The 25,817-nt window shown below is 29.3% G+C and overlaps 1 protein-coding gene across 1 annotated transcript in view; it reads right to left on the bottom strand.

The window, feature by feature from the left end:
- LOC6046253 (probable basic-leucine zipper transcription factor Q) overlaps positions 1-25,038 on the bottom strand; it is a 30,548-nt gene extending 5,510 nt beyond the window's left edge. Inside the window, exon 1 of the mRNA XM_038265333.1 lies at positions 24,730-25,038. The gene's annotated coding sequence lies outside the window, so the exon portion shown is untranslated. The remainder of the gene's footprint in view (positions 1-24,729) is intronic.
- Between the last annotated feature and the right edge of the window lie 779 nt (positions 25,039-25,817).

Genomic DNA, 25,817 nt, shown 5'->3' with positions numbered 1-25,817 from the left:
TTAAATTTAAATTCTTAAATTCTTAAATTTAAATTCTTAAATTCTTAAATTTAAATTTAAATTTTAAATTTAAATCTTAAATTCTTAAATTTTAAATTCTTAAATTCTTAAATTTAAATTCTTAAATTCTTAAATTCTTAAATTTTAAATTCTTAAATTCTTAAATTTAAATTCTTAAATTCTTAAATTCTTAAATTTAAATTCTTAAATTTAAATTCTTAAATTCTTAAATTCTTAAATTTTAAATTTAAATTTTAAATTTAAATTCTTAAATTTAAATTTTAAATTTAAATTCTTAAATTCTTAATTTTAAATTCTTAAATTCTTAAATTCTTAAATTCTTAAATTTTAAATTCTTAAATTTTAAATTCTTAAATTCTTAAATTCTTAAATTCTTAAATTCTTAAATTTTAAATTTAAATTCTTAAATTCTTAAATTTTAAATTTTAAATTCTTAAATCTTAAATTTTTAAATTCTTAAATTTAAATTTAAATTCTTAAATTTAAATTTTAAATTCTTAAATTTTAAATTCTTAAATTTAAATTCTTAAATTTTAAATTTTAAATTCTTAAATTTAAATTCTTAAATTCTTAAATTCTTAAATTCTTAAATTTTAAATTCTAAATTCTTAAATTTAAATTTAAATTTTAAATTTTAAATTCTTAAATTTTAAATTTTAAATTCTTAAATTCTTAAATTCTTAAATTTAAATTCTTAAATTTAAATTTAAATTTAAATTCTTAAATTCTTAAATTTTAAATTTAAATTCTTAAATTCTTAAATTTTAAATTCTTAAATTCTTAAATTCTTAAATTTAAATTCTTAAATTCTTAAATTTTAAATTTTAAATTTAAATTTAAATTCTTAAATTCTTAAATTTTAAATTTTAAATTCTTAAATTTAAATTTAAATTTAAATTCTTAAATTTTAAATTTAAATTCTTAAATTCTTAAATTTTAAATTTAAATTCTTAAATTTAAATTTAAATTCTTAAATTTTAAATTTTAAATTTAAATTTTAAATTTAAATTTAAATTCTTAAATTCTTAAATTTAAATTTTAAATTCTTAAATTCTTAAATTCTTAAATTTAAATTTAAATTTTAAATTTAAATTCTTAAATTCTTAAATTTAAATTTTAAATTTAAATTCTTAAATTTAAATTCTTAAATTCTTAAATTTAAATTTAAATTCTTAAATTCTTAAATTCTTAAATTTTAAATTCTTAAATTTAAATTTAAATTCTTAAATTCTTAAATTTAAATTTAAATTTAAATTCTTAAATTCTTAAATTCTTAAATTTTAAATTCTTAAATTTTAAATTTAAATTTAAATTTAAATTTTAAATTTAAATTTAAATTTAAATTTTAAATCTTAAATTCTTAAATTCTTAAATTTAAATTTAAATTCTTAAATTCTTAAATTTTAAATTTAAATTTAAATTCTTAAATTCTTAAATTCTTAAATTCTTAAATTTTAAATTCTTAAATTCTTAAATTTAAATTTAAATTTTAAATTTTAAATTTAAATTCTTAAATTCTTAAATTTTAAATTCTTAAATTCTTAAATTCTTAAATTTAAATTTTAAATTCTTAAATTTTAAATTTTAAATTTTAAATTTAAATTCTTAAATTTTAAATTTAAATTTAAATTTTAAATTTAAATTTTAAATTCTTAAATTTTAAATTTAAATTCTTAAATTTAAATTTAAATTCTTAAATTCTTAAATTCTTAAATTCTTAAATTTTAAATTTAAATTTAAATTCTTAAATTCTTAAATTTAAATTTTAAATTCTTAAATTTAAATTTTAAATTTTAAATTTAAATTTAAATTTTAAATTTTAAATTTAAATTTTAAATTCTTAAATTTAAATTTAAATTCTTAAATTTAAATTTAAATTCTTAAATTCTTAAATTTAAATTTAAATTCTTAAATTCTTAAATTTAAATTCTTAAATTCTAAATTTTAAATTCTTAAATTCTTAAATTTAAATTCTTAAATTTTAAATTTAAATTCTTAAATTCTTAAATTCTTAAATTCTTAAATTTAAATTTAAATTCTTAAATTTTAAATTCTTAAATTCTTAAATTCTTAAATTTAAATTTTAAATTTAAATTCTTAAATTCTTAAATTCTTAAATTCTTAAATTCTTAAATTCTTAAATTCTAAATTCTTAAATTCTTAAATTCTTAAATTCTTAAATTCTTAAATTTAAATTTAAATTCTTAAATTTAAATTTAAATTTAAATTTTAAATTCTTAAATTTAAATTTAAATTTAAATTCTTAAATTTTAAATTTAAATTTTAAATTTAAATTTAAATTTAAATTTAAATTCTTAAATTCTTAAATTCTTAAATTCTTAAATTTTAAATTCTTAAATTCTTAAATTTTAAATTCTTAAATTTAAATTCTTAAATTCTTAAATTTTAAATTTTTAAATTTAAATTCTTAAATTCTTAAATTTTAAATTCTTAAATTCTTAAATTCTTAAATTTAAATTCTTAAATTCTTAAATTTTAATTCTTAAATTTAAATTTTAAATTCTTAAATTCTTAAATTTAAATTTTAAATTCTTAAATTCTTAAATTCTTAAATTTTAAATTTAAATTCTTAAATTCTTAAATTCTTAAATTCTTAAATTTTAAATTTAAATTCTTAAATTTAAATTCTTAAATTCTTAAATTCTTAAATTCTTAAATTTAAATTCTTAAATTCTTAAATTCTTAAATTTAAATTTTAAATTCTTAAATTCTTAAATTCTTAAATTCTTAAATTCTTAAATTCTTAAATTCTTAAATTTCTTAAATTCTTAAATTCTTAAATTCTTAAATTTAAATTTTAAATTTAAATTCTTAAATTCTTAAATTCTTAAATTTAAATTTTAAATTCTTAAATTTTAAATTTAAATTCTTAAATTTAAATTCTTAAATTCTTAAATTTTAATTTTAAATTTTAAATTCTTAAATTTTAAATTTAAATTTTAAATTCTTAAATTTAAATTCTTAAATTCTTAAATTTTAAATTCTTAAATTCTTAAATTTAAATTTAAATTCTTAAATTCTTAAATTTTAAATTTTAAATTCTTAAATTTAAATTCTTAAATTCTTAAATTCTTAAATTCTTAAATTTAAATTTAAATTCTTAAATTCTTAAATTTAAATTTAAATTCTTAAATTCTTAAATTCTTAAATTTAAATTCTTAAATTTAAATTTTAAATTCTTAAATTTTAAATTCTTAAATTTTAAATTTAAATTTTAAATTCTTAAATTCTTAAATTCTTAAATTCTTAAATTCTTAAATTCTTAAATTCTTAAATTTAAATTCTTAAATTCTTAAATTTAAATTCTTAAATTCTTAAATTTTAAATTCTTAAATTTTTAAATTTAAATTCTTAAATTTAAATTCTTAAATTTAAATTCTTAAATTCTTAAATTTTAAATTTAAATTCTTAAATTCTTAAATTCTTAAATTCTTAAATTTTTAAATTCTTAAATTTAAATTTAAATTCTTAAATTTTAAATTTAAATTCTTAAATTCTTAAATTCTTAAATTCTTAAATTCTTAAATTTAAATTTAAATTTAAATTTTAAATTTAAATTCTTAAATTTAAATTCTTAAATTTTAAATTTTAAATTCTTAATTCTTAAATTCTTAAATTCTTAAATTCTTAAATTCTTAAATTCTTAAATTCTTAAATTCTTAAATTCTTAAATTCTTAAATTTAAATTTTAAATTCTTAAATTTTAAATTCTTAAATTCTTAAATTCTTAAATTCTTAAATTCTTAAATTCTTAAATTTAAATTCTTAAATTCTTAAATTTAAATTTAAATTCTTAAATTCTTAAATTTTAAATTCTTAAATTTTAAATTCTTAAATTCTTAAATTTAAATTCTTAATTCTTAAATTCTTAAATTTAAATTTTAATTTTAAATTCTTAAATTCTTAAATTTTAAATTTAAATTCTTAAATTCTTAAATTTTAAATTCTTAAATTTTAAATTTAAATTTAAATTTAAATTCTTAAATTCTTAAATTTAAATTTAAATTTTAAATTCTTAAATTTAAATTTAAATTCTTAAATTTTAATTTTAAATTTTAAATTCTTAAATTCTTAAATTTAAATTTTAAATTCTTAAATTTAAATTCTTAAATTCTTAAATTCTTAAATTCTTAAATTTTAAATTTAAATTTAAATTCTTAAATTCTTAAATTCTTAAATTCTTAAATTTAAATTCTTAAATTCTTAAATCTTAAATTTAAATTCTTAAATTTAAATTTTAAATTTAAATTTTAAATTCTTAAATTCTTAAATTCTTAAATTCTTAAATTCTTAAATTTAAATTTAAATTCTTAAATTTAAATTCTTAAATTCTTAAATTTAAATTTAAATTCTTAAATTTAAATTTTAAATTTTAAATTCTTAAATTTAAATTCTTAAATTCTTAAATTCTTAAATTTTAAATTTAAATTCTTAAATTCTTAAATTTTAAATTTAAATTTAAATTTAAATTTAAATTCTTAAATTTAAATTCTTAAATTTAAATTTTAAATTCTTAAATTTAAATTTTAAATTCTTAAATTTTAAATTCTTAAATTTTAAATTCTTAAATTTTAAATTCTTAAATTTAAATTTAAATTCTTAAATTCTTAAATTTAAATTCTTAAATTCTTAAATTTTAAATTTTAAATTTAAATTCTTAAATTCTTAAATTCTTAAATTCTTAAATTCTTAAATTCTTAAATTCTTAAATTCTTAAATTCTTAAATTCTTAAATTCTTAAATTCTTAAATTCTTAAATTCTTAAATTCTTAAATTCTTAAATTCTTAAATTCTTAAATTCTTAAATTCTTAAATTTGCCAAAATGTTTGTTTTTGCTTTTTCCTCTATTGTGTTTCATATGTTTATAGGACCCATTAAAAAAAAACTCTAGATTTTTTGGTAAAAGGCAACATTTAAAATGGCATCATCATATAAAAAAACATAGGACAATTTTATGGTTGCTCATTTTGGATGTTCGATTAGAAAAAAAATGATTATCAAAATAAAAAAAGTATTTAAGTTTTTGCAGAATCCATCATTAAAAAAATAAAATAAAAAAGTCATTGATTTTTTTCAATATCTTAAATTTCTAATATTCAAAAAAGAAAATGCATGAAACCATAAAAACGCTCCAAACAATATATTAGTAAAAAATAGAAAATAAAAAATAATTGGTGGTCTGGAGAGGTCAGGGAAAAGTCAGGGAATTTTATTTTGGGATTTGGATCGACACCATGTTTTGAAATCATTTGGATTGTTGTGAAATTCGATTGTACGGAACCGCAACAAGTTTTTTTTCGTCGATACTTAGATTTTATGGAAACTTATGATTGCAAAACAACTGGACATTTTGTTGAGTATATTTTTTTGCCCGTCCCTCGACTTTGGCAAGGGCCGAGGGACATAAATTCAAAGAAATATTTGCAACGGCCCCAAAATGTTTTTATATATCTTTTTGCCTACTGATTTCTTGAATACTTTTAAACTATACCAAAACTTTTAATATTCGTGCTGACTCGTTAGTAAATACATAAAAACATATTTTTTGTAGCGGTTTTAGTGACATGGAAAGATAGTTTTATTTTATGTTTTTTGCGTGTTTAAGTTAAAATCTTGCCTTCAGACAAAAAAAAACGTATCAGATAACAAATTTCTATTGTAGGGGAACAGCATCTAATTTCAGCGTGACTCTAATGTTGGCAGGTCAGAACTTTGACATTCAATTGAAGCTAATTAAAAACGTTTTCAACTGAAATCGAGTGATATATAGCTCAATAAGAAGTGAGCAGCAAATTGGATGGAGTTAGGAGCGAGAGCTTAACCTGCCAAACATACGAGAATTTCCCCTACTCAGGGTTGTCAAGTTGCCAGAGAAATCTGGGAATGCCAGATTTTAAAGTGTCAGCCAGAATCAATATTATTAATTCTTTGTGCCAGATTTTGATAGATTTCTAATTTTCTGCCAATCTAGGACAACTTTTCGGTTAGAATGAACGAGTGAACATCGGAAAATTTTAAGTATAATTGTTTGAATGAAAGTGTAAATTAAATTTTTGAGGCAGAAAAAATAAATAAACCATTTAAAGTTTATTTTTTCAAAAAAAAGTTCATTAGCTATTCTTTATCGGTACCTTGCCAGATTATTTAAATTATGGCTTTTTGCAACCTTGTATACTTATTTTTGAGTTGATCATCAATCCATTATTTTCTGAGTCAATTAGAAAAACATTTCAACAGTAAGGCTGTTGCAAATATTTTCAAAGTTTCTGTCGCCCCCCCACTCTTCAAAATCGGTTCGAAAAATAAAATATTTTTTCAAAAAACTTCAAAATTTTAAAGGAAATAAAAGTCTAACGAACTGAAAACAATTAGAAATGCATTTTTCTGCATTTAAAATCATATTTAGCATGTCTGGGATCGATCAAAAATATTTTCATTTTTTTGTGGAATTTAAATGTTTATCACCGCAGAAAGTTTTTCTGCGACGAAAAAAAAAATCTCTTCAATACTTGAATATTTTGAAAACTAATAATTGCAAAAGAACTAGGCAGGTGTAAAATGCACTTTAAAACACTTTTTTCATTCACATGTTGAGACCATGGCTTGTTATTTCATTTTATTTTTTTTTTGCCCTCCCTCCCCCCTCGACCCCGACCAGAGTCGAGGGACATAAACTTTAAAAAATATTTGCAACGGCCTAATTAACATTAAGTTTTTGAAAAAAGTTTGATTTTTTAATTTGTGTTCAGTGTTTACGTGTTCCAGTGTTACGGTATATTTTTTTTGTGATTATAACAAGTTGCTTGTGAAAAATAAAAATTAATATATATGTAGGTATATAATTATTTTCTTATTGTGAAAGTGGAAACTGAACGCGCTTTTTTTACATGTTAATTCATAAAGCAAAGCATACAAAAATGAAGTTTAAAATCCAGCGTATCTTCTCAATAGGCCAGGAAAAGAAACCCATGACGCACAGGACCTTTCAAAAAACTACCCTACACCCAGAACTGGGCATCGGCATACGAGAAAATAAAGAGCACGATTCGGTAGTAAAATGGTACTGTGTGCGGACTGAGAGGATAAATTCCGAAATTACCCAGAGTACTTTACTCATGAGTTCATCTTCAAAAAAAGTTCATCTATTAAAAAATAAAAAAGTACCGATATCGAGACTCGAACCCAAGACAGAGCGCGGACTTGGAACAAATTTCCCCCAAATTCATGGTACCAATCAAAGGTACAACCGTAACGCCAAAAAATATTCGTAACGCCTTTGATGGGGCGTTACCAGTTTGATGCGTTATGAAATTTGGGTGCAATGGCTTTCCAGCGTCGTAGCAATCGATTGAAAAAAGTTGTTTGACAATTTGACAGTTTGACATCGATTGTGAAAAGATAAACGAAAGCTGCTGCATGCTTCTCCGTGCGCGTGAAGCCCGACGCGGGCCATTTCCAAAGTGGAATCCGTTTTTTGAACAAGTGTGAAAAGGCTAAAGAACAATACTGTGTGCATCTCCGTGCGCGTCAAGCCCGACGCGGGCGATTTCCCAAGTGGGAATCCGTGCGAAAAAAACAAGAAACGCTGCTTCTCCGTGCGCGTGAAGCCCGACGCGGGCGATTTCCAAAGTGGGAATCCGTGCGAAAAAAACAAGAAACGCTGCTTCTCCGTGCGCGTGAAGCCCGACGCGGGCGATTTCCAAAGTGGGAATCCGTGCGAAAAAAACAAGAAACGCTGCTTCTCCGTGCGCGTGAAGCCCGACGCGGGCGATTCCCAAAGTGGGAATCCGTTTTTTGAACAACGCTTCCAATGTCCATATCTGAGTTTTCCCGAAAAGTTTTAACTCATTTCACTAGATTGATTGCACAGCCAAAAAGTTGAAAAAAATGACATCGAGAAATGTCAAAACAAAACGTAACGCCTCATTTCCACTGAACAAAAAATGAGCACTCCGATTTTTATTTTCCAGACTGCTGAGACGTGTACCGCGTGTACCGCGTTACGGGGTCAAAATAAATAGCCAGTGTACCCTCTCATCCAAGACCTTCGGCATATTGATCCGTGCCTTTGCCGTATGGGCCACCATGGTTCGGTGACTAAGTGGCGGTCGTTTGTCCATATAAGCCACTCATAGGATGAACTGTTCCAATGAACGAATGAACACGCGAGAGGACTATACTCTCACAAAATAGCACTTTCCTTACGTTTCTTTTCGTGAGGACTATCCCCTCGTTCTTTAACTTTGGGTGTAGAAATAGTCTTCACTTTTATTTTGATAACTTATGTTCTTATCTGGAAAGGTAACATTTGTAGATATTTAATCTCCAATATTTGAATTGGAAATAGCTAGGAATTAAGACTGCAATGCTTAATAAAAATCCCTTGATTCAGATCGTTACAGATCAAAGCATGAATGTTTTAAATGCAAACAATAAAAACACATTTAATGTCTATTTAATCCCACAATTCCGGTCAAACTCCTTTTTTTATTGAAAACAATTGCCTCCAAATTGGCTTCCTTCAATCGCGGCCCACTTCTGCCCCCAAAACAAGCCCGTAATTGTCGGGACGAAATTAAAGCTCATTAAATTCCTGGCAGCCAAACAATGGCAGAATTCCCCCAGAGGTGGGGAGTTCTGATTTCACAACAGCACCACTGATAAGCATCGACACGAGGCCGCGCCACTTTTCGGGGGAGGGGAGGTTGAAAGCACGTTTCAGCTCAAGCGAAAATAATTAACTCCAAATTAACTCTTGCACAAGCTGTTTTGTCGTCGTCCTCGTCGCGGTAATCGTCGCTGGCGCCTTCGTTGAAGTCACCCACCCCCCTCTCTCAGCCTACTTTGACTTTTGGGCATGGGTGGTGTGGTTCTTCGGCAAACAATTCAACTTGGTTGTTTTATTTCATTTCCCAAAGTAAATAATAAGTTGGAAAATTCAACTGCGAAACTCAAATTAGCTCATCCTCCAAAAGATAGGCTGATTTTCCAACCGACGGAAACATTGTCAACATTTTACAACAACACAGCCAAAGTTTCCCCACCGTTTATGGCGAAATAAGGGAGCTCGTGTTTCAAACTGACGACGTTTGTCGAACCACGGTGGAAAAGAAAAAGTGGGTGTGGAAAATCCAAAGCTTCGGAATGTTGGACGATGACGACGACGACGACGATGGGAAACTCCCACTCGGTAGACGGTGTGGTGCTTGTTAGGAATTCTATTTTTTGCTCCTCAACGACAAAGAGTTTTTTTTTCTCTTCTTTGTACCACCCACACAATATCGAGCGATTTGTGGGGTGCCGTTGTGATAAGAGCGTTAGATTTAATAAAAAATGTACCTATTTGGTTTTGTGTAATTCCAATAAAAATTCAATTATTTTTATGACAAATTGTTGAAATAACTGAATTGGATATCTAGCTTTAAAATAACAAATTAAATTATCAATATATCACTTTTTCTATAAGTTGTGTGTGTAACACTTCATCTATATTATATTTATAAAAAAAAATAGGCACATTTTTCCAATTTTATTGACCAATGTTAAATTAATCAATGCTTTGGCTCTCCATTCTCCACTTTAGAATTAAAACAAAAAAATCTAGTTAGAAATAAATTTGAATAAAAAACATTCCGTCAAAAATGTATACAATTGTTAGGAAACTTTTTCGAATACATTGTAAATGTTTATTTTTGCCTTTTTCAATCAAAATGACACTTTTGAGGTTCTTACACCCAAAATTCCGAGTCAAGAGAATTGTTCCCTCGAAATTTATTGAGGACTCAACGCCAAAATCGAGAGAATAATGCTACCAACTCACACTACCTTAAAAAATGAGTTCATTTGTTAATTGATACAATAAATCTCCAACAAGTGTCATACATCGACATCTGACCACTCCTTAGCCAACAGGCTGTGGTGGCCGAGGCAGTTAAGTCAATGGGTTAGTATGCAAAGGTCTATGGTTTAATTCCCGTAGTCGACACTTTTGAATTTTTGTTTTGACTGATGAACTTTTTTGGCAAATGAACGAGCTGTGTTCTCCGTGTCCGTGAATGGTACCACTATTCTTTCGTCTCGATGCCATTATTCTCTCGGACAACCGCTGCCCTGTGTTGGGTGTACACATTTTGAATTGTGAAAAATGTCCGTAACACCACAGGGTATATTTTTTTAAATAAATTTTTGATGCTTATTGATATTTTAATTTTGTCAACAGTGGCATCATTTCAATGTAAGGAGCATTTTGTGATACTTTTTGTTTTAAAATATTGCAACTAAGCTTAAAATTTGGAATGTGCATCTGCTTATTATATTTTTTTTGCGACAATCCTCTAGATTTTTGCCATTTTCATATTTATACATTTTTTATGGTGTACTTCTCAATTTAATTTAATCAAATTTTACAACAAATAAAATAGTGATATAAAAAATTAAATTATTAGTTTGAAAAAATAGTTTTCTTTAGTATTTCAAGTTTCTTTAAAACCTACATTCATAAAATATTTCACTTTTCGTATGCTTAAAAATGTTAATAAATATTCAACCTAAACTTTTTTTATTCTACTATTGAACACAAAATCTGCAAATAAAATCCACTCAAGTCGGGAAATCGGGAAAGTCGGGAAAAAGTCGGGAAAAAGTCGGGAATTCGTCAAAATCCGCCAGAATCGGGAAAAAGTCGGGAATTTATGATTTTATATCAAAAAGTCGGGGAAAGTCGGGAATTCTGAGCTTTTTTAACTCTTTAATATATTTTGTAACATTTTGTACAACTTTCAAATTGAATTCACTCATTTCTGCTTTAGTAACTTACTTTAAATTTAAGGTTATTTTCACTATTTCAATATATTTGAGTTTGAAAAGCTGTTTATGACCTTTAAAATCTTTATGAATATTGGAGTCTTTGACACAGATTTCCATAATACTTTTTTAAATGAATCAAATGATCGCTTTAAATTTTTGTTCACAAAACAAGAGGTAAAATTGATGAAAAACTAATATAAAAATAGAGCGTAATGGCCAGCTTAGAATTATGATTCTATTCCATTTTGTCACATAATTGAATATTTGAAACAGGATTCGAACTTGAGTTTGGCAATAGTTTTTTTTTGGTAAATATTTGTAATTGTTTAACAAAATTCATTAAGTAATTTAAAATTTGTTTTTTTCCAAATGTTGCCCTTGAACTTTTTTTTGTGAGTATGGGTACATTACCTACCATAGATAAAGCCAGAATTGAAAAAAATACGTTTTGAAAACATAAAGAAAATATTGAAATTGCAAAAAAAAATAATCCAAGAAATTTTGAGTTCTTGCATAATTATTTTAAAAAATGTCGCTTCAAACAGTCGCTTAAAATAAGTGGGAAAACATAAAATCATATCAAACTGAATTTTCACTGAAAAAAAAAACAGTTAAATACTGACCACTAGAAAAATTAACATTGATTAAAAAATTCAATATCAAAAATGACATAATTAAAAAGGGAACTTGGCAAAAACATTTTCTTTAATGAATTCCTTGACATTTTTCTAAATCCTTTTAATGAATAATAACAGCAATTACGTTTTAATCATTCTTTGATTTAAAATGATGATGAAGTTAAAAAAATATCAAAAACTACACGTTTGCAAATTTATAAAATACCATGGAAGTTATAATTATTGTTGAACTTTCGATTATTTTTTCAAAGACTAATTGGTTGTGTTTCTACTCTGAATCATAATAATGAAATTACATTTTTGAAGTTTTCTTTGTTATTTGTTGTTTAGTTTATGTATTTTCAAAAAATGCCTATATTTGGATTTTTTTTAAATTTATTGAGATTTTTTTTTCGGTGGTTAATGTTGACTTTTCTTATAGAAAGTTTTTTGTTTGAAATCATTCTTTAGATAAGAAATGCCTATTATTTGAGCATTCTGGAAAAGTCTGGAAAAAGTAGGGAAAAAGTCGGGAATTTGAAAATGGAATTTGAGTGGTCACCCTGAATCCTTTTCATACAACATTATTTAAAGAAAAATAATTGGACCGTATCATCAAGAAATTGAAAACCTAAAAAAGGTCCTCATTTCCTCAACTCAAACTTTCCAAACTTCATTGTTTTCCCAAGATTTCCCACCGGCGGGCAAAATTTGGGACGTAGCAAAACTGACAAAAGCAGCCCAGCAAGAGCGTCACACAATTTACTTTCGATTTATTTCTCGATTAGATAACACATTCCTTCACACTATCTCCATCACCGGCTTCGTTCCAAGGTGTGCAAATAATGGCTTTCCAAGGGAGAGATCCTGCCAGTCCTTTGGTTTAGCTTGTCTTCATTATGTTTGCTGACACGACGATGCACAGTGAACATTAAATTTACATTTTCATCAGTAAAATTATAAGTTTTTGTTATCTTTCACAATGATGAAACTTGTTTAATTATTTTTGAAAAGAAATACAAATTTTTAACTGTGCAAAGACAAGGACAGAACATTAGAATCTGCACACCATTCATTCTAAGGAGTAGTGTTTTCTTAGCAGGTGCCTTTCTCAACAAACGTCTTCAAATTGTCTCCCTTTGAATAGATGCCTCCCGGGGAATGAATTCCGGTTTGGCACTGTATGGCAGTTGTGGAAGTGATACTTATTCATTGCTATGCAAACAAAAGGATTTGGTTTGGGATCGAGTAGTGGAGGGTGTTATAGTTTTTAAAGGGAATTGAAAAGTTTGGAAAAAGTGACTCTGGCTACGATTTCGTTGTCTGTGACGTCAACGATTTAATTATTTCCAAAAGAAATGACTTTTTTAAATATTTATGACAAATTTTTAAATGATTTTGGTGTAACCAAATCACTTGTAATTTTGAAATAATCAACTTTAAATACTTTAATCCTAAAATATACTAGAATGACAACGCCATTTCAGACTCACAATTATAAAATTGACAAACAGAAAAGTTTTCACTGCATTCGCAAACAGCTGTTTGCGGTCGCGTTATTTTCCCGCCATATAACTTGCCGTGAAACTCCAATAAAACTCCAATAAAAAAAGGAGCTCTCCCAGCTCAGATTTGCTCATTCTGCATACAGCTTGCACCAACCGCTGGGATTTTATTTCCCCAGGATGAATTATTGCTGATGTCTCAAACCCTTGGATTGGTGTCTTCTCCCACTAAAAACAAGTAAAAGAAGACGGGGACAATCCATTCGAAGACGCTAATTTTCTTCAGCATTTGAAAAACTTTGGGCAATTTGGCAATTTTTAAACTTTTTTTTTATAAAATCATTCAATTTATCATCAAATATTTAAAATAAATTTGTTCAAATGATAAATGGTCAAATTATTCAAATAACATATTTTTCCCCCATTTTACCCCAATTCCCCCCCTGGCAAACCATGGTGTGACGAGCAACCCCTTTTTAATCATCATAAATTTTATTTCGCTTCTGGCCGCGAGGAAAAGTTGAAGTTTCGTCTTACAGCGAAAAGCTTCTCGGCGATTCTTTTTTCCCCTTTCCAATTTCCACACCGCGGGGAAAACTTGCCACGTTAATTGCGAAGGCGAATTGTCCCCGGATTTTCCAGTCTTCCACCCCCTCTCGATTTCGCAGGGAACGGCGAAGAAAGCGTGATGTTTGTTTTCAAGATTTTCTCTGGGGGATTTAAAAAATCAATTTCCACCATAAATCACCCTCGTCGGCGTCGTGTTGTGGTGAAATCTGCGCCGCGCTCTTCTGGTTGACATTATTATTTTGAGATTACTTATTTTTTTCGTGGAGTTCATTTTTCTTGAAGACGGAATCCCTTGTAAAGTACTTGAAGATGAGCGGGATTAGTGCGGTGGTTAGCGGAAATTGATGACGGTTTGGCGTCAAGTGTCTTTATGTAAATTTATGCGCAAATGATTGAGGGGTTCCATTTGCTTAAATATGAATTTGAAATGGAAAGTAAAAAAAATCGAAGAGTTATTTAAGGAAAATAATTAAATTCGCATAAGGCCGTTGCAATTTTTTTAAGTTTATGACACCCCCCCCCCCCCTCCCTCAAGTCAGCCTCTTCAAATTCGTTTTTTCAGCGCAAAAAAAATCGTCTATACTTCAAAACTAATGATTGCAAAACAACTGGGAAGGTTTTAAATGCATTTTAAAACTTTTTTCATTCAAATGTGATCAAATTAAGATGCCATGGCTTGCAATTTTTTTTTTTTGTTTTTTTTTTATTTTGTATTGAGCTTTACAAAATTATATAATTTTTTAGATACATTTGATTTAAAATTTTAGATCAAAAATTCCTTCAAGACTCGTCTATCCGAAGTTTCGATTATCCGAGGTTTGTATGGGGCTTCGGATAATCGAATCACAAACGCATTTTTTCGTTTTTTTTTTTCTTTTTTTTTTGTTTTCAACATCAAATTCAAGTTCTGCGACCCCAATTTAGTCACATTTGGATTGTCGATTGCCTTATATAGGCTTATTGATTTTTCACGCTCAAAAATTGAAAATTTCACGGGGACCTCTATTTCAAAACACTAAATTTCACGCAAATTTCGCGAAACGTTAAAAATGTTCAAAGAACTCTGAAAATCTTGTGTTTAAATAACAGAAACTACTTTTTATGCTTCATTATATATTATTCTTCAAAAAGCCAATATTTGCAAATATTTTTCAAAGTTTATTTTGATTGTGACTTTTAGCCCATTTAAAATAATTTTCAAGGTTTTCATCACACTTTTCAAAAACTAAATGTAAAATCAATAGACAAAAGTAATATAATTTGTATCGTAATCGAAATGTTTATTCAAATGAGAACAGAAAACATAAAATGTAGTTTATTTATTTTTACGGAAATCATTCACCCAAATAATCAAATATCATTAAAATTAAACAGGACTCAGACATGTTTTTAGAAGGTGATTTCAAAGAATAAAAAAATCAAAAATCTTAACAATTCTTCAAATGGTTCATATCAAACTTTTCAATTGAAAATTTATAAAATTTACTTAAACTTGATTTGCAAAAAAACACTATTTTTATTTTTTTTTTTTATTTTTTGATGTTTTAGAGGACATCAAATGCCAACTTTTCAGAAATTTCCAGGTTGTGCAAAAAATCTTTGAGCGAGTTATGAATTTTTGAATCAATACTGATTTTTTTCAAAAAATCGAAATATTGGTCGCAAAAATTTTTCAACTTCATTTTTCGATGTAAAATCAAATTTGCAATCAAAAAGTACTTCAGAGGAATTGTGATAAAGTGCACCGTTTTCAAGTTAAATCCACTTTTAAATGACTTTTTTGAAAATAGCCGCAGTTTTTCATTTTTTAAATTAGTGCACATGTTTGCCCACCTTTGAAAAAAATATTTTTGAAAAGCTGAAAATATTTTTTTTTTCGAAAAGATCGGAAAACTTCACGAATGTTTGAACATTAAAATTAGGACCATTAGTTGCTGAGATATCGACATTAGAAAATGGTGTGTTGTTTGGGTAAGACTTAGAAAACATCAATTTTCTGTGTGTGTGTGTGTGTGTGTGTGTGTGTGTGTGTGTGTGTGTGTGTGTGTGTGTGTGTGTGTGTGTGTGTGTGTGTGTGTGTGTGTGTGTGTGTGTGTGTGTGTGTGTGTGTGTGTGTGTGTGTGTGTGTGTGTGGTCCAATCCAATACCCGCTAACCGGTAGCGATATTATGGGAAAGTATAGTTTGTATCAGACTTTGTATATGCCGAATGCTGATACAACATATCTCAGTCCCGGGTATTAGGGGAACAGCATCTAATTCCAGCGTGCCTCTAATGTTGGCAGGTCAGAACTTTGACATGCAATTAAAGCTAATTAAAAGCGTTTTCAACTCAAATCGAGTGATAAATAGCTCAATAAGAAGTGAGCAAGCAAGTTTCTACCAAAAGTTTTGCAAAATTAGTTGTTTAAATAGTGAAAATCAGCAAATTGGATGGAGTTAGGAGCGAGAGCTTAACCTGCCAAAGATACGAGAATTTCCCCTAGGTGGTGATAGCCCTCGCGCTGCTTCCAGCGACCCGTTTCAGAATGACAGAGCTCCTTGCGGTCCAATTCCGAGGTCGCTGGGCATAGGGACGTGGCGTTACATCGTGCTGCCACCTGGTTTTTTTAAGCGCAAGAGTGGAAAAGTGCTGAGTCATCGTCTAAAAATAGACGGCGTCCTATCTCGCCCAGCAAAATGAAGTCGATAAAGTAGTCGGTTTCGATGAGAAAAAGTGGAAAACGTGGTCTAAAAATAGCGACGCCATCCCCCTATTGTTCGGCCCCGCCTAAACATAGAAGCAAGCATCTGAAGGAAACTCGATCTATATTTAGACTTCCAATCCCCTCAGGCAAATCAGGGACCAGCGCGTATTTAATAGGGAGATGGCGTCGCTATTTTTAGACCGCATTTTCCACTTTTTCTCATCAAAACCGACTACTTTATCGACTTCATTTTGCTGGGCGAGATAGGACGCCGTCTATTTTTAGACGATGACTCAGCACTTTTACACTCTTGCGCTTAAAAAAACCAGGTGGCAGCACGATGTAACGCCACGTCCCTATATGAGAAGATAACATGTTTCAACACTACGGATCAATTCACTGCTAGAGTGTAAACCTTCTGATGGCCGACTGCTTAGCGTCCCAGACCACCAATACGGAGGTGTGAGTTCGAATCCCACCTGATTCATTTTCGTTTTTGTTTATATTCAAAGTTCAAATTCCTGACTCCAAATTTCAAAGGTACCGGCCGGGATTTGATCCCTGAACCTTCTGCTTGTGAGGCAGAAGCCATAACCATTAAGCCACGGAGCCGGTTTACTTAGAAAACATCAATTTTCTTGTTTTTAAACCTTTGCATGGCAATAACTCAGCAACTAAGGATCGTATCAACAAAGTCCAAAAAAATCAAAATACAGAGAATTTTCTCAGCTTTTCAAAAATATTTTTTCAAAAGTGGGCAAACATGTGCACTAATTTAAAAAAAAAAATGAAAAACTGCGACTATTTTCAAAAAAGTTACCTAAAAATGGATTTAACTTGAAAATTAATTTTACTAATGTACTTATTGATTGCGAATTTGATTTTACATCGAAAAATAAAGTTGAAAAATTATTGCGACCAATTTTTCGATTTTTTGAAAAAATCAGTATTGATTCAAAAATTCATAACTCGCTCAAAGATTTTTTGCACAACCTAGAAATTTCTGGAAAAATGGCATTTGATGTCCTCTAAAACATATCAAAAAATAAAAAAAAATTAAAAATAGTGTTTATTTGCAAATCAAGTTTTAGTGACAAAAAGATAAATTAAAAATAACCAAAAAATTTTCACCGTGTATCACTTTTTTCAGTGTTGTCCATACCTACAACTTTGCCGAAGACACCAAATCGATCAAAAAATTCCTTCAAAAGATACAGATTTTTGAATTTTCACATTTCATTTTTGTATGGACAGCTGCCAAATTTGTATGGAAAATTATATGGACAAACTAATGATGCAAAATGGCTTCTTTGGGCATACCGAAGGCACCAAAAAAGTTTCAGTCGGATTAAAAAATACAAAAATTAAAATTTAAGAAAAAAAAGACCGATTTTGTAGAGAATTGCTCAGTAGTTCTTAGGTTTGCTTTTATTCCTATTTGAGTTTGATTATTTTGAGAAAAATCGTTACAGTTTCACACAAACATAAAATATTACGGAAAAAGCCAAATTTCGCGGATTTCATGCTGTCCGCGAAATCGTGAAATTTCACTAACCCTACTTATAACTAATAATAAAATGCATTTATACTATGTTTCGTCATCGCCATTTTGGCCGCCATCTTGGAATTAAAAATTATAAAGCACTTTAGAGTAGTTTAGAGTTCATTCTTAAGCTCGACAAGTTTTGAAGTTTTGATTATCCAAAGTGACATTTTTCCGAAGCCTTCGGATAATCGAGTCAGGACTGTAAAACCGGCATATGCTGATTCATATTTATGCAAAATTCGTAAAATTGAACTAAATACAGGACATATTAGAGTGATGTTCCTAGTTAAAAGGTGAACTATTGGTTGAAAATGGAAAAATAATGATTGAATAACAATAATTTGCACTTCTATATTTTTTATCGGAAAAATAAAGAAGAAAACCAAATACCTTAATTGAAACATGTTTACTCTATTACCAAAAAGACCATGCAACTTTGGCAGCTGTCCATACAAAAATGATACGTAAATACTCGAATCTGTATCTTCGTCAAAGTTGTAGGTATTGATGAGGACAATACAGGTAAAATTGGACCATGCATTGTGCATTATAAAAAACGATTTCACTAGCAATTAAGAAAACCCGTCCAACAATTCTGAAATAATAACAAAATGTATCGATATCCAAAATTACGGAGAATGGCCGTCCTTTTTCAAAAATGCAATAATTGCTGTTCAATTGAAGTTTATTCCATATAGGATCATTTCAGGAAAAGCCAAATATTTATCATTTCAATGTCAAACATATCATTTTCTAAACGACCTTTTGCTCGACCTTCCTTCACATGTAATGTTTATTGAAATATCCACTGTAATTTTGTCATAAAATAAAGCCTGCCCTTTTCTCTAACCTGTCCCCATTATCCACCCTCGAATCACCAATTCCCAAAACGCATCAGCCTGGAATCCAGCCGTGATTTATATGTGAACACGCTCTGACATCGATACCGTTCTAATCGAGCAAAAGGGGTTAACGCGTATGTTATCGCACACTCCCGTGCCGCATTCCCCCTTTCGAAAAAAAGGTAACCTTTCCCTCCCAACCCACCGTCAAACTCTCTAAATTCTAGGCTCTCAATCATTGGCACCCCTTTTTGACGCAATTTGTAGCTCATACATGTTGAACTGTGTGTGTGTTTATTTTGCGTTTACTGACTGTCGATGATGGTGATGATGATGGGGTGAACGAGATATTACATCGGAAAAATTAGAGTTTTATTCGCCCACAATCGACAGGGTTTAGTGGTTTTATGATATTAGGGGTGTTCAAAATATATTTCAAAAAAATAATAGTGAGATTGCTACAAAAATGTCAAGAACTCTGAAATAAAAATTGAATTGTTTCTTACAATTTTTGGATCATCCCACTTCTTTGCAATCATATAGGTTGCAAATTTGGTTACCACAATTTCAAATAATTTCGTAAATGGGACGCTGCAACCCACTTATTCACTCACTCACACTTACATAGTTCAACCTTTGCACCCTTTTTCGAGCACCTCGTCGTCCCAAAAAGCCAAGGGATGCTGCATCCGCAGAGAGGGGTTGTAATCAACAGTATTCCGACGAGCACGTGGTCCGTCGGCATGGCACGCAGCACGAGGTCCTCGAAAAACGGCCTCCACAGGAAATTCGTACAATATCTGTATGTGTGAGTGTGTATGTGTGTGCTGTGCACTTTTGTTATTAGTGAATGATGAATTTTAATCGCATCAGACTAGCCTACCCCCACTTCCCTTAGGGATGCTGCTGCGGCGCGCGCTCATTCATTTCTGATGATTGACGTGGCGTCCATCACATTGTTGCGTTGCGAGAGGATGGCCGCCGATGGTAGACTAGCGATAGCGAAATGAACCATTAGCCGGTGGGAAAACATTTGGGGCTGCTGACGATGATGAAGTAATTGAATTAAAATTTTGTGAAAAGTTGCCTACGGAAGTGGGTCCATCTGGGGGGAGGGGTTTAAATATAGACGAGCTTGTGGTGATGTCCTTTGAAAGGTCTACGTCGGGATTGAAGTAATGGTTGCTCTTGAAATAGTTGGAAACTGTAATCATTGACACTGTTGTTTAAACACAAATTATTACCTGAGGTTGTTTTTTTTTAATATTTTTGGTTATCCATCCATTTACAGCTTCAGTATTTTTGCTAATTTCCATAATTACTAATTTATCAAAAAAAAACTGATAAAAATAAAACCTTTCAAACATTGCTTTATGTAATGTAAATATTTGAATTTCAATATTAAAGCAAATATACTTTTTCAATAAAAAAATATTTCATATTTTTAGCATAATTTGAAAAATTGAACAAACAGCGTTTCAAAAAATTTCCAAATATCATCCTCTCAATATTTCTCGGGAAGGAATTTTCCAAAACAGGGAAATCCAAAATCCCGTGTTTTTTTTTAATTTGTCCCGGTTTTCCGAAATTGGAAAAAAATGAACTGAGAATTCAGATTGGCAGATCAGCCCAATTCGACAAATTGATTTAAAACCTATTGTTCATATTCACACTATAGTCCCGTTTTGCCCCAGTTGGAGGTGGTCACACAAATGGAGATAAAATATGAAATGAAAAATAGCGGAACAGCATCTAATTCCAGCGTGTCTCTAATGTTGCCATATCAGCACTTTGACATGGGTAATTCTCTACCAATTCACACGAAATCGGGAAAAGTTGTCCCGACCCCTCTTCGATTTTCGTGAAAGTTTGTCCTAAGGGGTAACTTTTGTCCCTGATCACGAATCTGAGGTCCGTTTTTTGATATCTCGTGACGGAGGGGCGGTACGGCCCCTTCCATTTTTGAACATGCGAAAAAGAGGTGTTTTCAATAATTTGCATTCTGAAACGAGATAGAAATTTGGTGTCAAAGGGACTTTTATGTAAAATCAGACGTCCGATTTGATAACGTACTCAGAATTCCGAAAAAACGTATTTTTCATCGAAGAAACACTAAAAAGTTTAAAAAACTCTCCCATTTTCCGTTACTCGACTGTAAAAAAATTGGAACATAAAATTTTATGGGAAATTTAATGTACCCAGAATGGTAATTTTTTCATTTAGAACAACATTTTTCATTTTAAAATTTCGTGTTTATTCTAACTTTGCAGGGTTACTTTTTAGAGTGTAACAATGTTGTACAATGTTGTAAAGCAGACAATTACAAAAAATTGATATACAAACAAAAGAGGTTTGCTTATAAACATCACGAGTTATCGCGATTTTACAAAAAAAGGTACTTAATCCACCCTTAGGTGGCTGATGCCTTTTGATAACCTATCCAACGACAGGTTGCATGATAGACCCGGACAACGTTTTCGTCGAAATATATGAGATCCGGCCTCTAAAAAGTGCAAAAATATCACTTAAGTGCGCATTACTTTTGATAGGGTCGTCAGATCTTCAATCTTTTGAACTCGTTGGAAAGGTCTTTTGATAAACTATCCAACGACAGGTCGCTTGATAGATCCGGACAACGTTTTTTGTCAAAATATCCGAGATCCGGCCCTCAAAAAGTAAATAACACTTAAGTGCTTACTTTTGATAGGGTCGTGAGATCTTCAATCTTTTGAACTCGATGAAAAGTTCTTCCTTTCTAAAAATGTATAACATGACGAGGTTTCTTACAAAAACCACCCTTTTTTTAAATCAACATTTAACTCAAGTTATCCAAAATATCGATCATCTTTTTAGAAAAATCGTTTTAATAAAATTCCAGTCACAATTAATCACTACAAATCACCACGCATTATGATCGTTAGCGAAATTGCCACACTTTGCAATACCCCACTTTTCTGAAAATGCTTGATTTTTCATCATAAACGCGATTTTTCCCTAAAAACTGCTCAAACTGTATGGGGGCTGTCATTCCGAACACCGCTGGAACAATAGCGAACCTAGCGTAAAAAACGTCGTCGAATTCTTCAATCCAGTGCAATTTTTTTTGATCAGCATCCACACACACAGAAAAAAAATGATTCTGAGTCGATATGTATACATGAACCTGGGTCTAGGAGGTCAAATTAAGAATTTCGTTTTTCGAGTGATTTTATAGCCTTTTTTCAGTAAGGTGAGGAAGGCAAAACATTATTTTAATGTAATTTTCGAATCTGATATAACCTAGAAGCCATCTTTTTATTTTTGATAAAAACTTTTTATTTAAAATTTTGGTGTTTCTTGTGACTTTGCAAACATATTTTTAATAAAAAAAATATGTTTATATGGGTTTGCTTTCCAACATCGCGTGTTTAATGTTCCTTATAAAAAAATACTCATATTTCTCATCACTTGAGTATAGAATTATGGCATAGGTTTCAACACTATATTTCAACCATTTTTCAATGACAATCCGGAATTTCGGAATGTTTTGCCCGTGAGACATCGAATGTTCAAATCATCACCATTTCAAACTACAGATTATTGAAAAACACATAATTTTTAAATATTAAAATTAAAACACTTCGTTACAAATAAACAAATAACCTTGGATTCGCGATAAGTGATCAAATCTACCTCTGAGAACGTTTCACGAATCGAAGTGAGGTCGAAACAAAAAAATTTCGATTTGGTGTGAATTGATAACTTAGTAGAAAAAAAACTCCCAAAAAATCATGGAGCAAACAATTCGTTATTGCTGAAATAGAAAATATCCAAGGGAAAAACTTTTTTTATTTTTTCCTTTTTAATTCAGATCTGAAAAAAGGTTTAAAACTATGGGGGATACATGTTTTCCTGATTTCATTGATATTTTGCTTATTTTGATCAGAAGAAATTATAACTGTAATAGAGTTTAAAGCATTTTGTTGAAGTTTTTTTTCTAAATTTCTGCTTGAAATTTTTAGTTTAGCTTTTGCACTCACCGGATTGATGACGACAAGTCTGAGGAACAACAAATGTAAATATGAGCAGTTCTCTAAGATTTAGGTCATTCGTTTTTTGTGTATTTTTTAATCCGACTGACACTTTTTTGGTGGCTTCGGTATACACAAAGAAGCCATTTTGCATCATTAGTTTGTCCATATAATTTTCCATACAAATTTGGCAGCTGTCCATACAAAAATGATGTATGAAAATTCAAAAATTTGTATCTTTTAAAGAAATTTTTTGATCGATTTGGTGTCTTCGGCAGAGTTGTATGGACTACACTGAAAAAAAGTGATGCAAGGTAAAAAAATTGGTTATTTTTTATTTAACTTTTTGTCACTAAAACTTGATTTGCAAAAAAACACTATTTCATTATTTGATATGTTTTAGAGGACATCAAATGTCAACTTTTCAGAAATTTCCAGGTTGTGCAAAAAATCTTTGACCGAGATATAATTTTTTTAATCAATATCGATTTAAAAAAAAAAATCGAAATATTGGTCGCAAAAATTTTTCAACTTTATTTTTCGATGTAAAATCAAATTATCAATCAAAAAGTACTTTAGTGAAATTTTGATAAAGCGCACCGTTTCCAAGTTAAAGCCATTTTTTGGTAACTTTTGAAAACAAAAATTTGAATAGCTGAGAAAATTCTCTATATTGCTTTTTTGAACTTTGTTGATACGACCCTTAGTTGCTGAGATAAAACAAAAACAGGAAAATTAATGTTTTCTCATGCAAACAACCCACCATTTTCTAATGTCGATATCTCAACAACTAATTGTCCGATTTACAATGTTAAAATATGAAACATTCGTAAAATTTTCCGATCTTTAAAAAAAATATTTTCAAAAATTTTAAACCAAGACTAATATTTTAAAAGAGCGTTATATTGATTAACATTTTTTTACCTTATATTTTTTTTTCAGTGTAGTCCGTATCCATACCTACAACTTTGCCGAAGACAACAAATCGATCAAAAATTTCCTTCAAAAGATACAGATTTTTGAATTTTCATACATCGTGTTCGAAAGGACAGCTGCCAAATTTGTATGGAAAATTATGTGGGCAAAATGGCTTCTTTGGGCATACCGAAGGCACCAAAAAAGTTTCAGTCGCATTAAAAAATACAAAAATTCTAATTCTAAAAAAAGTCCGATTTTGCAGAGAATTGCTCTATATTTTCATGAATTAATAATAAAATCAAAGCAAAAAAAACAAAATTAAAACTCTGAACAAATATAGCTAATTATAAATCTTAAAGCCATTATTTTCATCATAATTAATTTGCTTTCAAACAAAACCTTTTGAAATAAAAAATGTGTGTGTTTGTCAAACCGCAGCAACTTAAACATTATTGAAATATCCTTGACTCCTCTCAAAAGCGTAATTTGATATCTGATCACTGAACTGTTGTTCATTTTTCGATAACTCGTTACTCTCCATTTCTTTCGAAGGTTAAAAAACATGCACGAAGGATGTGTTCAAATCATCACCGAAATGAGATTTTTGAGAGAATTCATAGAAAAGAGAGGCAAAATGGTATTTTTTCTTCAAGTGCTCTCTAGAATTTCATTTTCTTTTTCTTTAATGACGAAATCTAGCCATGAAAAAAAAATGTGATCGAAGATTTCGTCTGAAACATGTCAATAATAACGTACTTTCATAAAAAGATAAAATATGTAGTTTTAACTTTAAGTCTAAAAATTCAAGAGATATCGTTAAAAAGGTTTTGGACAGTTTCTCAACCAGAGACCATTTTTTTTGTAAAATTAAGATTGCGTTAAATTAAGAAGCTTAATAAAAGGTAATGAAAAGTCGTAATTTTCTTTGAATTCTAAAAAAAAGATTTGATTGATTTAAACAATGACAATTTTTTGCAATTTGAGCAAAGAAGGTTTTCATAGTTTTTTTTTCCAACAACTAACAATTCGCATTATAGAATGAAGAAATTATATCAATTTTTTCTGTAATGTTTTAAAATATTTAATAAACTTTTTGAAAAGAAATTACTGAATCATATTTTTATCACATTTCATACACAAAATTTTCCCGCCGCTTCTCACTTGTCGCAGTATAAAAATCACTCACTTGATGTGCAGCAGCAGCACCACAACCACTTGTTCCGCCGTTATGAATCACACTGACCGCTCAAACTCCGTTCCGTTCACACCACCCACCGTCCGTTTTCCCACCAAAACCGGCCTGCCCGGAATCTGTCCCCACAATCACTTGGAAGAATTTTGCGCCCCGTCAGCAATCGAGAGATTTTGGCGAAAACGTTTCCGACCCGCTTCGTTGCACAGTTTAAAATGAAATGAATCTCCAGCTCAGACTTAAAAACCAACAAACCACAAACCGCAATCCTAACGGGAGCGCGTGCCACCCCCTGATGTTCTGTCCCTACCCCTGAAAGTATACTACCAAAAAGGATATGCAAACGTAGCAGGCCGCGATGCGCTCTTCCAACACGGTGCGATGGTCTCGCTTGCTCTCACGAAAGAGGGAGCATGTGCCTGCTTGGATTGATGCAGGATACTCCAACGAGACTCGGAAAATTGGGGCGAGGGATGTCATTCTAGTTTTTTTAAAGCATTCTAAAGATTTTTAAAACTAATTTATTCTATTAGTTGTATCGTTGTGTTTTCCTTATAAAATCAAAAATAGAATTTCTTCTAAAGAAAAAGTATGATGATTTACTTTTGAACACCTCTACAACATCCAAATCATAAGGTGGAAAGGAAAAGGGGTTGGAAAATCACACCGGCAAACATGTAAAAAAAAGCGGCAGCGCATCTCACCACCCACAGAGCACAACTCTCACCCACCCCACAGAAAACTTGTTGTCAACTCACTCGCTCGTTTGAATGTTATTGTGTCATTCTGGTGGTGGTGGTGGCAGTAGGCGCGCCGAGGACGGAAGCTGGCAGCATAGAACGTCATCATCGGCATCGGCCATCATTAGCCAGAGCGCTTTTCCTTGACGGATGATGATCCTACCACGAGCAAAGTTAGCCATGGAAAGTTGTGTGCGGTGGAAATCATGGAGCTGAGCGACGTCAATCAAAGTGGGCTCTCTTGAGGGTGGGGTAAAAGAAGAGACAATTTGTTTGCAGATTTGTTGGCTGGTTGAGGGTTGAGTTTTGAGCACTTCAAGGGATAATTTATGATTTTTTGTA

The sequence above is a fragment of the Culex quinquefasciatus genome, chromosome 3 (assembly GCF_015732765.1).
Source record: "Culex quinquefasciatus strain JHB chromosome 3, VPISU_Cqui_1.0_pri_paternal, whole genome shotgun sequence".
Taxonomy (NCBI): Eukaryota; Metazoa; Arthropoda; class Insecta; order Diptera; family Culicidae; genus Culex; species Culex quinquefasciatus.
This window is presented reverse-complemented; position numbering and strand designations above follow the sequence as displayed.